Consider the following 16,842-nt stretch of genomic DNA (forward strand, 5'->3'; position numbering starts at 1 on the left):
TAATAAAGTCAGCACCAAAAATATGTAATGATAATTAATAAACCTCAAAGATATGCACATTAAACACATTAATTGGTACAGAGGAGCGATTGCACTCGACTTCGGGCTATCAGAAAACATCAGTAGTTATACTAAATAACAGTATTTAACTCACATTAAACATTACCTCGGGTCACCACCCTTAAAAGCAGGAAAACGATTAATTCATTAATTAAGTCTGAAGGTTGCTTGTTGCTCTTGAGTCATGTACACTGACCGTAATACATCATACACCCATACCACATAATAAAGTTTTTAACACATACAACTAACAACCACTAAACATAGAAATTAGTGAATAACAGCAACCATGAGTAAATGCAATAATGACAAATGCAAAGATGTATTCATTTGTGGAAACGCAGACCACTGCATAGATGAAGACTTTGGCGTACCTTTCTTAAGGTACTTCTCTGATAGTTAGTTGGGAAGCACACTGAAATAGCGCAACTCCACATCATTTCTACAGTGATGGGAGATCCTCCAATTTTCAAATGTATTTATATAGCGCCAAATCATAACCGATGTTATTGAATTTAGAGAGCGGGAGCAGGAGGAAAGAGAACATACTGTATCTCAATGCAAGTTAGCATAGAGATTTAAAGCAATAGCAAGTGATAATAAAATTGATATCAAAAAATAATAATGGTATTAATAATGATAGCAATAATAATAATAAAATGTATAATAATAACAATAATAATGATAATAAGACTATATATTACTAATATTTGTAGCAGCGGGTGTTGAGCAGGAACATGGGGGCAGTAGGTGGTTTGCAGTCATAGATCCAGACTCTACAGCTCTGGAGGCAGAAAGAGGAGAGAGACGAGAAAGCACACAACTACAGGGGAGAGAAGATGTCCAGTTAGTAACATGCATTAATACACTTTGAAACAAAACATTGGGGCAAGATACTAGTAGTCCCACTACTGGTCTCTAAAGGCTGTACATGTTCATAGAGGCTCTAAAATGTAAAGGGTTCATCCTCTGGGGAGTAAATGTGTGAATAAATTTCATGACAATGCTCATTAGAGTTTGATATTTCTTGTGTACAAGAGGACATTTTGGCCCACGCGTATCATGAGACAAAAGTTCGGAGGGTCACTCTCATCGGGATCCATGAATATCCAAAGCAAATGTCACGGCCCACAGAAAACTCCAGAAATGATGTCCCGATCATTAAGCTTGAATGTAACTGTATCTTCCCATCTGCTCGTCTGGGAGGGATGGAGCAGAGCAACACATTAACATTTTAAGAGATCACGCTCATTTCACAACGTTTTGGGAGGCCATGTTACTCTAAGGAGTTAAAGAGAGAAAGTATAAATGTCAAAGCAACGTTCCTGTAAATGTAACTGTGTGTGTGTGTGTGTGTGTGTGTGTGTGTGTGTGTGTGTGTTACGCAGGTCTTTGTCTGAGGGTTTTGTTGGCCGTCTCATTGAAGTGTCCTTCATATGCCTCTCTAAGCAAACATACACACACACAACAAACATTCAGAGACCTGCTGTGGTCCTATGAGACACACAGAGAGTAGCAGCTGCTCTGTCTACACACACACACACACACACGCACACACACAGTTCTGCCATGCTTGTTTGTAAGGGTTGGTAAACATCGATACGCATCCCTTCACACAACTGGTATTGTGTGATATGAGCCTCAAGGATTTAATTATTTTTCATTGAGGCTGGTGTAAGTGGTGGTGGGATAAATTAGTTCAAGGATGGACAGAAGGAGTCATGGGTGAAGTTGTAGTGGAAGAACATCCCATCAATTACCTAGAAGTCAGAGACTGATGTACCAACATGGCGGCCTTATCCTCCCCTCTGCTATTCTACTTTCTAGTGCTAAAATTGAAATATAAATAATTGAATATATTGATGTCTTAATGTCTGTATGCATTTACACCTACAGTAGCATGCATTTTTCCTGATCTAGATCGCATGTTAATACCATTTCTTGCCAGTGAGTCTTAATGTTGTTATTCTGCACTCACTGCTTTTATCTATGCCACCTTTACTGATTCATAAGTTCTTGCATTTCATTCACATATTCTTCCTGACATGTTTAAGATGTCAGTGTTTTCAGCTGCATACATCTTTGACGCTGACCTTTGCTAATTTCTAATTTATACTTTTTTTTTTCAGGGTCTGGACTTACAAAAGGAATAATGCACATAAAATTGGTATTGGTAGGGAAAAGGGTGATGGAAAATGTGTAGAAAATAGGGAAAATGGGAATGTGTAACTTGTCAGAACTGCGTGGATATCTGAAAATAACACACACCATCTGGCCAATCAGATTGCAGTACTGGCTATGGCTGTGATTTGATTTAATATCATTCTCTCTGTTTCCCATATGTTGAGTATTTATCTTTGCTTTTGTCTGTCACGTGTTCCTAGTTCTGTCACACACACACACACACACAAACACGTCTCTACAGATGTACAGTATGGTATAGCAGTTATCATGAAAAGATTAGCAGAAGCGTCGAACACCTGCAGGACTGAAAGCAAACTGATGACCGTGACAGGATACTGTCCTCAGGCCATATGCAGCACAGTGCATCCTACACACACACACACACACACACACACACACACACACACACACACACACACCCGCATACACACACAGGCCTCAGTGAAAGGTTCCGGTGTTGAGATGAGGGAGTGTGTCGGATTATTGCGACAGGCAGTGAATGAAGATGTTGGGCTGTTCAGCCATGGTGCGGCTTCTCCTGCTGACAGCGACACACACCAGACACACTCAGCAGCCTGCAGCGCTCTGACTGTACGGCCTGGGGTAGTGTGTGTAGAGTAGAGAATGTGTGGTATGTACAGTGACTGTATTTATCTTTAAATAGTCTACAGAGGAGAGAATTCATCTTTGTCTCTCCATCTCACTGATGGATTACATGACCTGAACTGGTCCCATGCCAGGATGTGATGCTATTGACACTGACTGAGAGGCGGCAAACCTTTATAGACGCTTTATTTCACTTCTGTGCATTTCTGTTGATTTCAGTTCTGTACCACATTCATTACTTCTTTTTTATTGTATTATATAGGTTGATATGTTCTTTCAGATAGTTAAATGTTGCTGTATAGGCTATGAATATCTCTTTAAAAAAGATTACAAAGTGAGTGTAACTAAGGAAACAACACTGCAGGGTGATTGGTGGTGGTCATTGAACTGGGTCACCCATTTTATTGGCCATGCCGGCAGTTTTGGATGGACTTGGTGAAGTTTGTATCTCTAAAACCTCTGCCACCCCAAAACAATGGACCGGAATTGAATGTCTTTTGTGCATTTGAAGCATTAAAAAATACCTGAATTGAATTTCTCCTAGAGGGATTGATAAAGTATGCCTTCTTCTTCTTCTTCTTCTTCTTCTTTAGTTTACAGAGAACTCTCTCTGTCAACATTTGTCATTGTTGGTCATACTTTGATACAAAACAGCTCTGATTTTGAAAAGAAGGTCAAAATCGAAGCACCAGATGCTGGGATATCCTGACTTTTAGTCTCTTGCATGAGTTAAGCTCCATAAATATTGTATCCTGTAATTCCCATACTGCAACTCTCTAGTATCTTTTTGTTAGATCATCCCCGCCTGATAAGTGCCCTTGCCTCCGGTTTGTAACGCAGACTTTCTTTATACATTTGTAGTCCCCAAGCCCAAACTGCGATGATGACGTTGCTGTGACATCATCAGGGTTAGTGACAAAGCTCCTCCAGAGCCACAGAAGGCATAAGACAACTGTTTTCACAGCATGAGCGGGACTAACCATTGCAAGTAAACTGGCCTCGTGTAAAATTAGTGGAGTGCCTCTTTAATGAAGACCATTATCCTCTCACTTGGTGCTGCACGGGATAAGCAGTATAGCCAAATCAGTTCTATAAAGTTGCATCGTAGATGATTGAACAAATTCCATGCCAAAGCAGTGTTAATAAACATAGAAAAAGTGAACTATTAATTTTTATATTGCTTAACTCATATACATAGTGCTAGCAGGCTCCTCGTTGGACACCGACCAATCAGAGCTTGCAGTCTTCCATGACCTGCTGTGTGACATACAGACATCACCAACAACCAATCATACTGTTTTCAATCAGGGATTTCTGGATGACAGTGAAGCCTGAAGTATAAAGAGGGTGAGCAGCATGTGTGTGCAGTGGGTGACGTCACACCCACTGGTGGGATTTATTTGGTATAATGCTGCTGACCTGAGGGTGAGAATGGTTCACTGAAATGAAATTCTCCATGTTTACAGTTGAAATGTGTTCTGTGCTTCTATTGGTTAATGTCATGGAAACACGTCATAGAAGTTGTCAAACTCCCAAAAATTGGGTCTTTGTTATTAGGCGTCCCAGATGCTGAGTGTGTTTTCTACAAGTATGAGTCACTAAAACCAGCAACAGCTGCACGAGACATTTTGTTTTCATTCCAAACGGCCAATATCTGCCAATATCGGGATGGCGTCATGTGGTCTGACCTTGACATTAGAAGTACTTTACAAAGGCCCAATAGCATTTTTTTTTATATTTTACAATTTCCTTTCCAAAATATTGCAAGAAATGTGTCTGACTGCCTTTAGGCTGTCTGTCTTTGCCTGATGTAAATGCTTTGGAAACAGCAGTTAAACACTAAATCTAATCCAACAGCATGTAATCATGGAGCACTACAACTGTCCAATGAAACCAGGACAACATTCACGAGAAACACACACTGATCAGAGCTTTGTAGCATCTTGCATTCAGTGGTGCTTTGTGCTGTAATCCATTATATTACATTCCAGTCAGGAGAAGCAAATCAACTACATATCACGGGGGCAGATTTGAAATGTCATGTTGTAGACTTTGACAACAGGAACAGTGCCAAGTCATCTAGTGTGTAATCCCATTTACCAACATAGAGGAGGCGAGCTGAGAACCAGGTTAATTGGTATTTTGTGGAAAACAAACACTTGAAGCATTACTGAGGACACACTGTAAACAGAAGAATAATAACTATGTATAAACAACAACAACAGTGGGAGCCACATTACTGTGATAAGGCAGCGGTGGAATAGTTTCCCGCAGGACTCAAGCACTTCAGAATCCATCACCTGGTTAAAAGGAACTGAATAGATTTTAGAATTACAGAATCCACAGACCACTGCTCTCCACAGGCCAATGTATCTACCATAAACTGTATTGATTCCTTGATGGTCAAACTGACGTACAAAGCAGATGCATGGTAGTCTCTTTGTGCCGCATTCGACACCATTGACCATCACATCCTATATACAGAGACCGGAACATTTAATTGGCATTAAAGGAATTGCACTAAGCTGGTTTAAGACCTAATAATCAGATCTATCTCAATTCCATAAGGTTCTGTGCTCGGATATATTGTTATTAGGAAACACTCCATAAACCTTAATTGTTATGCAGATAATACCCAATTATAGCTATTGATCAAGCCAGATGAAACCAATCAGTTCGCTAAACTTCAAGCATGCCTTAGGGACATTAAAACCTGGATGACCTGCAAAAGTTATTGTACTTGGCCCCCGAACACCTCTGAAACATATCATCTAAAGATAAAGTTACTCTAAATGGCATTGCCCTGGCCTCCAGTGTCACCATAAGGAATCTCTGAGTTATCTGTGATCAGGACATGTCCTTTCATTCTCACGTAAAACAAACTTCAAGGACTGTCCTTTTTCAACCATGTAACATTGCAAAAATCAGGCACATCCTGTCTCAAATAGAAAAAATAGTCCATGCATTTGTTACTTCTAGGCTGGATTATGCAATTCAGTATTATCAGGCTACCTCAATAAGTCCCTTAAGACTCCAGAATGGATTACGCACCAATGGCAACTGAGCTGGGGATCGAACCATTTCAGTTATTGTTATAGATGTTACTACTACTACTATTATCAGTAATATCTCAGTTATTATTGTTACTATATAGTTACTATTATTATTAGTCATAGTCAAAGTGGTTCCTCATGATGGGAACTGTTGGGTCTCTGTAATAATATCATAAAGAGTACGGTCTAGACCGACTCTATTTGTAAAGTGTCATGAGATGACTTTTCTTGTGATTTGGCACTATATAAATACAATTTAATTTAATTTAATTAGAAATTAGAGAAGTCATGGCCTATAAATGTCATAGTGGCCACATAAATGGTTTAGGTAGCATCACAAACTGGCTCAGGGAATGTGACAAGGAGGGAATCCATGCAAGAGATTTATTGAACACAAGAGTGATTGATCAAAATTAAGGGTAACACAAATCAAACAATGGAGTGTGAAGATCAGCCATGTCAGCAATGCAGGCAGTGCATGGATATGTGGTTAAGGTGCTGTGGAGGTGTTGAAGGTGTAAACCAAAAGAAGATGACACAGGGTGGATGTCAGCTGTAGGAAGGAATAGACAGGAGTGAACGCATGGGCCAGCTTTTATAGCCTAAGGGCCCAGGTGAGCTTAATCAGCTGACAACCCTCCCATGTCAGCCAATTGCCCACTAAGGTTAGCCAGACCAGCCTCCAAGACAGTGGGAGGGGAGTCTCGGTAGACATAGAAAATTTGTGAGCTGACAGTACAGATAGATTTTAGTTGATAGTACACTCTCCATCTGAGGTCTTTAAACTCCTGGGACTCAACAGCCTGATAGTGATAGTTGATTTTGTTTCTAATTGTTAAGGGTGAATCTGACTGTTTTGGCAAAACATAAACAGTGCATTTTATACCATTACTGGATTAAATCTATGGGTGTCTCGAAATTTGTATTGGTTTGCCAGGTGCTGGTCTCCATTGGGAGAAACTTAGGGTTCAGTGTCTTGCTCAAGGAGGTAAAAGGCAGATATCGGGAAGGAATCGGGAAAGATGCAGAGTGCTCTGGAAAAGAACCGTTAAGTATATTATCTTTTCAGTTTCAGCTAGGTTACTGACAACTTTCCTGAGAACGACAGGTCTTTTTCTTCGAATGTCTCAGAAATGGTCTACCTCTGATTTGGTATGTATTGATTCATATCATATGAAATTACACCGTACTTTGCGGGAAGTTACACCGCAAATTGCGCGCTGTGTTGTAAAGTGTCATCAAGAAGTTGTCAACTCTAATTGAAGTGGACCACACATTCTTACATCAGATAGTTTCTTTATCAAATCTGATCTTCCATTGAAACAAGATTTCCTAAAGGACATTGTGTTTGCCAGTGTACCAAATTTTACTTTGAACAGCTCAACACTTAATGGTAAATGAAGTATACGTAGTAAAAAGCTGGCACTGGATCAAACCTGACAGGCAATCCTCTTTAACGCTGTGAATCCTAATTCAAAGCCCTTCCACTGAATGTCAAGGTTAATTCCCTCACCCAGTATAATGAAATGATTCCACATGACACCTCCAATTGGTGCCTTTGGAGCCCTGCCCACCAGAGGAGCTCCCTGTCACGTAGGCTTTAAAATAGACATGAAATGAAAATGAAATTGGCAAGGCGACATTGACCAGGAGAATTACTTTTTGGTTGTAAAAATTCCTGCAGCTCTGCATTCTTGTGTTATTAATTATGATTTTGTGGTGGTTACTGAAAAATAGACATTGGACAAAGAAGTATGAAACAAAAAGCTCAAAACAATGTATTATATATTATATTTTATACAAAAAGTGTAAAGGCATATACAGTACACAACAAAACTGTAATATTTGGATGCTGAGACACAGTAAATCTGATAGCAAGCCAGTTGTCATGTTTATGTGGCAACCAATCTGCCATTTGCCTACTCCCCCTCTCTCCATGCTCCACCAGTTCAAGTGCCTCCCTTACCCCTCACCATCCCCCAAAAACCATCCAAATAATCTCCCTCCTCCTGACACCCCTCTCCCCTCAGCACCCCCCCCCCCCCATCACCCTGTGTCTTTTGTGCTCAGTGCCATCAGGCAGATAATGTCACAGACAGCCAGCTGCATTGGCTCTATACCTGAATGTAGTTAGACTGAGGTCAAATCAATTTACAAATGTCTCTTTACCTCTCTGTGTTTGCTTCCATCCATGCTATGCTGGTGCTTCCCACCTCTGTGTGCCATTTGAAAACACTCTCCATTCATTTGAAAAGACAAAATGTGGGGAATGTGGAAAACGGAGCATTTTGAAAACACTGACATAAACATGGTATTATGTGTCTGCATGTGTGGAGCTCAGGGTGGTGGATGGGCATGTAACGCATCTGACTGGCAAGCAGGAGAAGAGTGTTCCATCACAGATGTGCAATTAATGTATTAAGATGTATATTAACACGCTGATATTGAGCATTAAAAAAAAAAAGAAAAAAATTGTCAAGACCGCAGAGATTACCTATATCAATCTGGTTTCCTAAAAGTGATGCTTATAAAGGGTTTTGCCCATTACATTTTGAGGAAACCTAATTGCTGCCTGAATTATGTTATGTAACTGGTGACATTTTTTACAATTCAGGTGGTCCTCCGTTCTACCGCACAGTTGTTGTAACACAGATATTTTTGGGAACTCTAGAGGGAACTAGAGGGATAACTTTCAAAATATATTTATATAGTGTTTTGGTGATGGTGGTGGAGTGGTTGTGCAGGACTTTTACATATAAATGAACATTCGTCACATTCAAGCCGTTGCCAAACACAACACAATGCTGGTTAACCCTATCACCGCCAGGTAAATCTCTCTGTATTTCAGGAGACAGGGTTTTTAAAATAAAATAAAGTTTTAAAATGCTTGATCATCACGTGAATTCCAGAAAGTTCTTGGCAGGCAATTAGAATGTGTAAGTATAATACATCCGTGGTATTTACAGAGAGACAGAACAGTGATTTTTGGTAATTAGTTAGAGAACGGCGTTGACACAACTCCATCTCTACATGCCACTGGGCTACGGAAAAACCTGTGGGCATATGCCAGAAGGCAGGGAGACAAAAGTTCTGCACTCCAGCTTTAAGTGAAATTATGAAGGGGTCAACTTCACACAATCAAAACAAAAGAAGTCAGCAGTTCTTACTGACTCATCAGTCTTTACTGACTTGTTTGAACAAAACTATGTTGCTGTGTAAATTTCAGATAAATATTCAACTTAATTAATAATACTTATTTGGTTATATGAAATGTTGTTAATGTAAATGTTTTTTATTTGATGAAATGTCAGTAAAAATGTACAGTATGTACAGCCCTGTCCTCACGGCACCCAATTTGGGAATTATTGCTCTAATTCTTGCTATTTCTTTGAGATGATAAAAATTAGTCTATTAAAACACCAAGATGTTTATGTTTTCGACTTTATAACTCTGGAATCAAGTTGAGCAATAACTTTAATTCTTACCTTCTTCTGGCCAAGTACAATGATTTCTGTGTTGTCTTCATTTAATTGAAGGAAATTTAATTGCATCCAGTTATTTACTTGCTCTAGACATTGATAGAGTGAGTCAAAGGGACCATAGTCACTTGGTGAGAGAGCTAAGTAAATCTGAGAGTCGTCTGCGTAGCTGTGATCAGCAACATTATTGCAGCAACATTATCGTCATGTATGATTTGACCAAGAGGGAGCATGTACAGGTTGAATAATAGCGGCCCAAGAATCAAACCCTGGGGGGACTCCACACTGAACCAACTGAGGATAGTGCCAGATAATTCCACTGACTTGTCCAGTCCGTCAAGAAGTATTTTATTGTCCTCAGGTCAGACAATCGTGTTTCTGATATAACTAGTAACTATTAGTAAGACTGGTGGAGTAAGATAAACAGTGATAGTGGTTGGACTACTGAGCGGGCCACTGCAGATGATGATGTCTATCAAGACATTGGAACCAGCCATGTTAGTTTAGCCGAAGCAGATACAATGTAGATATAAAGCTCAATGAAAGCACATAGTATGCTTTGTTGAGAGTAGGAAGAGAACAGTGGACTTCCATAGGAATGCTCATCCAACATTTGGCACATTTTACTGCGTATTCATAACTGACAATGATTGATTGTCCTAATTGGTTTTTAATTTAGTGGTTAGGCCAGCTCCTGAGCTACACTGATGTCCTGGATTATTTGTCTCTGTGTTAGTGTTACTACTGTTGTCTTTCATGTAACTATGGTGGTGCAGTGGTTAGCACAGTCCAATCCCCCGTCCACATGTCAAAGAGACGCTGAAACCTAAGTTGCTTTAGTTTGGTTTAGGGTTGAAGTCCATTTACCATATGCTGTCTGACGTGTATCTGCTGTTTTTTGTGCAAGTGTGACTAATTAGTTAACAACTTAAGGATAAATTAATAAAGAGTCATCTAATCTGATCTAATCATGTATATAATAAAAAAAATACCTTTGGGCAGAGGCCAGCCACCTTGAGCCCCAACACCAAGCTAACATGTCCCATACCTGTCTCTCCACTGAACACAGATGAAACTGATCAATCAGTCCTTCTATCCAACTCCTGGCAAGATGGCAAACACTATGTCACTGTGTGGCGACAGAGACAGCTGGAGAGTCTGGATCCAGAATGCCTTCCTCTTTTTAACTTGTGGCACTTCATTCAGCTTGTCAATTTAGCTCAAGTGCATAACTTACCCGAATGTTAAAGTGAGCAGATGTAGGTTTATTTGATGTAATTACTAATGCCATGGACCTCTGACTTCATGTTCCTTTTGGCTTTAAGTTAATTCCTAATTTCCGAAAACCACACTAACTCATGAGTGCTCATCTTCTTGACTTCCCCTGGTGGTGATTAAAAAATGAAGAAACATCATCTCAACAGTGTCAGTCTATTCCAGCTGTCAGATTCCATTGATCTAAAGAGCACAGTAGTTACTCTGAAACAGACTGATCTGAAATTGATGCTTCATTATAACATCCCAGCCAAAATAACAAATCAGGAATACATAGTCCTTTAACATCTGCCTCCGGGCCAAACACTGTCTTTTCTGCAACCATGAAACATACAAGAGAGGAGAAACAATTATCTTGTCACTCTAGCACCTCATTATACACCACTGAGGAGGTCAATAATCCTTTCAGTAAGGCGAGTTAATCGGAGGCGGCCTTTAGTTTAGATTGAGGAGCTTTGAATTAGCTGTCACTGATAGCTGTCACAGCAGATTACAGACACAAAGAGCACACTGTGCTGTCAAGGTCACACTGTAACAGTGCTGGTTGTCAAGATGATACTAACAATGATTCTGGATTCATAAAAAAGTTTACAACATGAGATATTTATGTTTTTTATCATCTTTTGCTGTCTGTCTCCACTATATGTTTGTTTTTAAGTTTGGCATTAAGATGATACTACACTACAGGTAACAGTATCATTTTTAGTACATCTTTCCTCTGGGAAAAACGTTGTGTTAGCAAACATGCCAGTTATATAATGCAATACATTGCGTGTAAGTGGAAAATTTGGTGGTGTTAAAGAAAAGACTGCAGGATCAACACTATCGATAGAGTTCATCCCCTGGGGAGCATGACTGTTATCAGTAAAGTCCCTCATATTCTCCAAAAAAGGACGCAGATGAGCAGGGTGGACGATAGGTGTGCACGTGGCTCTGTACATGTGTGTATGTGGACATTTTGCCCTTACAGTTACACAAGAGAAAAAGTCAGGTCGTCATCTGTAGCTGTGGAGCTATCTGGAGCTGGATGAATGGACGGTCATTGTAAGGCTGCGTCACAAGCAGAGTACAATATAAAAACTGAATATATAATAATGAATTAAAAAAACCTACTATCGAAATTAATAAATAGTAAATTAACAATAAGCAATAAAAATAACCAACTATGTCATAAAAATATGACATAAAGTTACAGCTCACATACATGTAGCTTCTTTAAATTTAGTCTTTATCTAAGATGATAATTTTGCAAAAGAGAAGTACATCTCTTATATGATGTGACAACGCTGTGGCTAAAGTTTGGTTAGGTTTAGGGAGACATCGTAGTTTGAGTTAAAATTACTACTTTGTTATGGTTAGGCAAACATTAATACTTTGTTTAGGTTAGGGGACCTTTGTTGTCATGGTTACAGTAACCATGTGGTTAAGGTTATGGAACGATTGTGGTCACGCTTTTAAAACAACAATGACTGTTTGTAGGAAACAGGAAACAAACAGCGGTCTCCTGTGTTAAAGATGACCCATCCATCCAGCTCGACCTCCTCTCTACACATACTTTGTTGTTCTATAATGTCACTTGACTTCTCGTCACAATTACCACGGTCCCTAGAGGGCGCTGTCACTGCAAACTGAGGATGTTTCTGGCTGAAAGGACTGATGCTGTCGTTCTGCTTGGGAGGACAGTTAATAGTATTGTTACACTATTACCTGCCAATGCTGTTTAATTATATTAATGGGACCTTATCATTATCAAGGTCTTTACAGGTGGAATGACCTGAATGAAAGGCAGAGCTGGACTGCACTGACCTGGGTCCACTGGCTTTGTGCACGAACTAATCTCAGTAGTACATTTCGGAGCATGCATGTGTGTTTATCCAAGAAAAAAACATAGCCAGGGGGCAGTGGAAGAACTGAGGCTGAACAAGTTGTCAGTACAAACTTTGTTATGCAGTCGAACACACTCCCTGCAGGAGATAATGAAGCCGGTCCCATCCAAAGCTCCTGCTTTCCCTCATCCCCCCTTATCGCCCTCCCTCCCTCCTCTGGGACAAGGGCATTCAAACTGATCTGATAGATATGCCGAGAAGCAGACTCTCTCTAAATTCATCGACAGACTCATTGATTTAGGTGTCACCAGGGCACAGCTACCTCTGCTTCTGGGTTTTGTTGTTTTGTTTTCATTGTGTGTGTGTGTGTGTGTGTGTGTGTGTGCTTTCTTATGGTGCTAAAGACTTAAAACATTTTTAGATGGCTGAGCCAAGTGTGACTGAATTACTTCTCATTATTTTTTTTACACATATCTTCGTGTGGTAGCGGCTCCACCACATTTGTGCTGTAACTTAACTGTGGGTCTAGAATCATGTCTACAACATTTAGGTGGGGGAGCTTTTAAGAAGTAATGAAAAAAATGGGAGGTGTATCTATTTGGAAGATAGCTGTTAAAAACAGACAGCCTTAAATCAGCAGTTAAAAAGCAGTTCTGTGAAGCCAAAGAATCAGAATACAGGAAAGCACTGCTGTACATGTCGTATTATGATGGCCCATAGAAACACTATCGAGAGACCAGCACAGCTTATGTCCTTATCAAAGCCAACTACTGATCTGGCTGCTGATTGGCCAGCAGGAACATTTCCTTATTACTTTCCTGGATGGGCTACTCATTCTCCAAGCCAAGATGTTGATCACTACATTGGCAAATCACAACTGTTTGAAACTGTGACGAAGTTGTGGTGTGACGTTGTCCAGCCTTTAAGTCAAACATCATGAACAATTACATTTGTAACCCTTCATTAAACAAGACTCAGAGTCCACAGCCACACTAGCGGCTCTGTGAGTGGTGTGTCGTGGGTGCTTTGAGCTAAATGCATGCAGTCAGTCAGTCATCAGTCTGCTAACATGCTCACAATAACAAAACCGACATGGTGATATTCAGCAGGTATGAATGTTTACCATGTTCACCATATTAGTTTTGCATGTTAGTATGCTAATATTCGCTGGATAGCAGCAAACACAAAGTACAGTTGAGGCTGATGGGAATGTCATTAGTTTTGCAGGTATTTGTTCATAAACATAAAGTATTGGCCACATTAAAATGTTCACCTGATGATGGCGCAACGTGAAAAGTCAGAGGATCACCAAAGTTCTTACAAGTCCTGAGGGCAACGTGAATGTCTGTACAAACTTTTGTGCCAATCTGTCCAGCAGATATTGAGATACTTCACTGGATAAGGGAAAACAAATTATCATCTGGGCACCATGGATATCTGTACCATTCATGACAATCCATAGTTATTATTACATATTTCAGTCTGGACCAATGCGGTGGACTGTCGACTGACCGACAGACAGATGTTGCTATCCACAGAGCCATGCATGGCTTAAAAAACAACAACAATTAAGGTACATGAGAAAAGGCAATTCCAGGGAAAAGCAATGAGTTATGTAATATATTGTAGAGGATAATTATGTTGTATGCTACATTACATTGCCTTTATTTAGCTGACACTTTTATCCAGAGTGACTTACAATAAGTGCTAATTAAAAGATCGAGAAAGAGTTTATCCTAAATTAAATTACATAACCATGGTGTTTCTTGATATGTTAACATCTTGAGGATTAACACTTTTTGTTTATGGACCAAGGTGCAGTTTGAACAGGTGAATTTTCAGTCGTGCAGAGTTTCTGCTGTCCTGATGTTGCCGGGGAGCTCACTCCACCATTGTAGAGCCAGGACCGCAAACAGTCCTGATTTTGTTGAGCCCCCCCCTCGTAGTGAGGGAGAAGGAAGCTGATTGGCAGTAGCAGAGCATAGTGGGAGGGCTGGGGTGTATGGTTTGACCATGTCCTGGATGGAGGATGGGCCTGAACCATTCGCAGCACGGTTGTCTTGAATCGGATGCGAGCAGCCACCGGTAGCCAGTGCACGGTGCGGAGGAGCAGTGAAGTGTGGGTGAATCAGAATCAGAATCAGAATCAGAAACTGTTTATTGCCAAGTAACATACATTACAAGGAATTTGCCGTGGTCTGATGGTGCTACATTTATTTAACATTTAATCTGACAGACAACAAGCATGTAAAAATATAAGGTAAATAGATAAATAATGTACGAACATGTAACATGTAACGCAGGGGGGACAGGGGCGATGTACGTTAATATAACGTATAACTTGTGTGTGTGTCATGTGTAAGTCTTTGACTTGGGTAAGTTGAACACCGGCCGGGCTGTTGCATTCTGGATGAGCTGCAGAGGTCAGATGGCACATGCAGGCACGCCAGCCTGGACAGCTGGTCATCCAGTGTCACATCCAGGTTCCTTGCAGCCCGAGCCAGGGACACCACAGAGTTCAGTGTGATGTTCCCTGTCTTTGTTCAGAACGGTCACATAATCCTTGTTTGCCCATGTGTCATTAGATAGATCACAACACACTCATATGTTCACCTTGACCATGCTTTATACAGAGCAACCTTTGCGTATACTGCACACACACACACACCACATATATATATAGAGAGAATGCAAAGTATAGGCCTATTGCTCATATGTTCAGCAGTGCTGACAGCTCATGATGGTGTGGGAAAGTTCAAGTAAGCTCTTACTTTGGTCTGGACGTCATGGTCAAGCCATACTTGGACCCCCTTCAGTTCGCCTATCAGCCGACTTGGAGTTGAGGATGCCATCCTCTACCTGTTCAACCATGTCTACGCCCACCTGGATAAGCCCCCAGTGCACCCACCACGGACTTCAGCTACTGCACAGAGACCTGCCATCTTCAGAAGTTTTCTGATGACTCAGCAATAGTTAGATGTATCAGTAAGGGTTATGAGGAGGAGTACAGGGCTGCTGTGGACAACTTTGTCACATGGTACGAGCAGAACCGTCTACAGCTCAATGTGACAAAGAAAAAGGAGCTGATTGCGGATCTGAGGAGGATCAAGGTGCTGATGACCCCTGTTTCTATCCAGGGGGTCAGTGTGGATATTGTAGAGGATTACAAGTACCTGGGAGTTCACATTGACAATAAAGTGGACTGGGTAAAGAACACTAATGCCCTGTACAGGAAGGGTCAGAGCCGTCTCTATTTTGTGAGGCGGCTGAGGTCCTTCAGCATCTGCCGGACTATGCTGAGGATGTTCTATGAGTCTGTGGTGGCCAGTGCTATCCTCTATGCTGTTGTATGCTGGGGCAGCTGGCTGAGGGTGGCGGACTCCAACAGACTCAATAAACTGATCCGCAAGGCCATGACGTACTGGTCAGGCAAAAGAACACCTTCAGTGGGAGACTCATTCCTCCCAAATGTACAACGGAGCGCCACAGAAATCATTCATGCCTGTGGCCATCAAACTGTTCAACTCCTCCCTCTGAGTGTCAGACACTCAGAAGAAACAGACTATATATGTATATATATGTAATATATATATATATACTTTCCTGTTGTATATATTTTTTACTTTTATTTTTCACTTAAATATTGTAAATGTGTATATTTTTTATTTTCTATTTTTTATTTCTATATTTTGTACATACTTTTATTTCTAATTTTATGCTGCTTTCTACTCTTGAATGGGAGCACTGGTACTGTACAATTTCCCCCCGGAGATCAATAAAGTATTTCTGATTCTGATGAATCAACGGCTCTGTCCCTCTCTAACGCTTGCCTATATTGTCTGTGTCCAAGAGTGTCCAACTGCAGATCTCACTCTTACCACAGGTCTGCAAGACTGCAGGGTCCAGAGGGAGCAGGGGTCCTCTCCTTTGTTGCCATAGAAGCCATGAAAGAGGATAATTTACTTTAACTTTTCAAATTCTTTTCACTCAGGATGAGAAGGTAACAGTACTGTAAATGTGGTTTAAAATAATTCCACAAATAAAACAAATCAAAGCACACATCTAGCCTATCTTTTAGAAAGTGCTACTAAAAATGCAGCTTTACCTTCAGTGTAGGTGTAATGTTAGTCAAGAAACATGCTAACTAAACCTAACATATGACATGAGGTGATATTACGTAGCATTATCAGTTTTGGAAGGCAGTGTGTGTTACTTCACACATGAAGAAAACTCAGCTAAATAAAACACCAACATTCATGACACAAAATAATCTGTGAGACATGCTTTTTTAACCTGGACTCACATTAACGTAACTTTTACCAAGTTACACCCATTTCACATCTCAATTTAGTCAACAAT

The sequence above is a fragment of the Enoplosus armatus genome, chromosome 14 (assembly GCF_043641665.1).
Source record: "Enoplosus armatus isolate fEnoArm2 chromosome 14, fEnoArm2.hap1, whole genome shotgun sequence".
Taxonomy (NCBI): Eukaryota; Metazoa; Chordata; class Actinopteri; order Centrarchiformes; family Enoplosidae; genus Enoplosus; species Enoplosus armatus.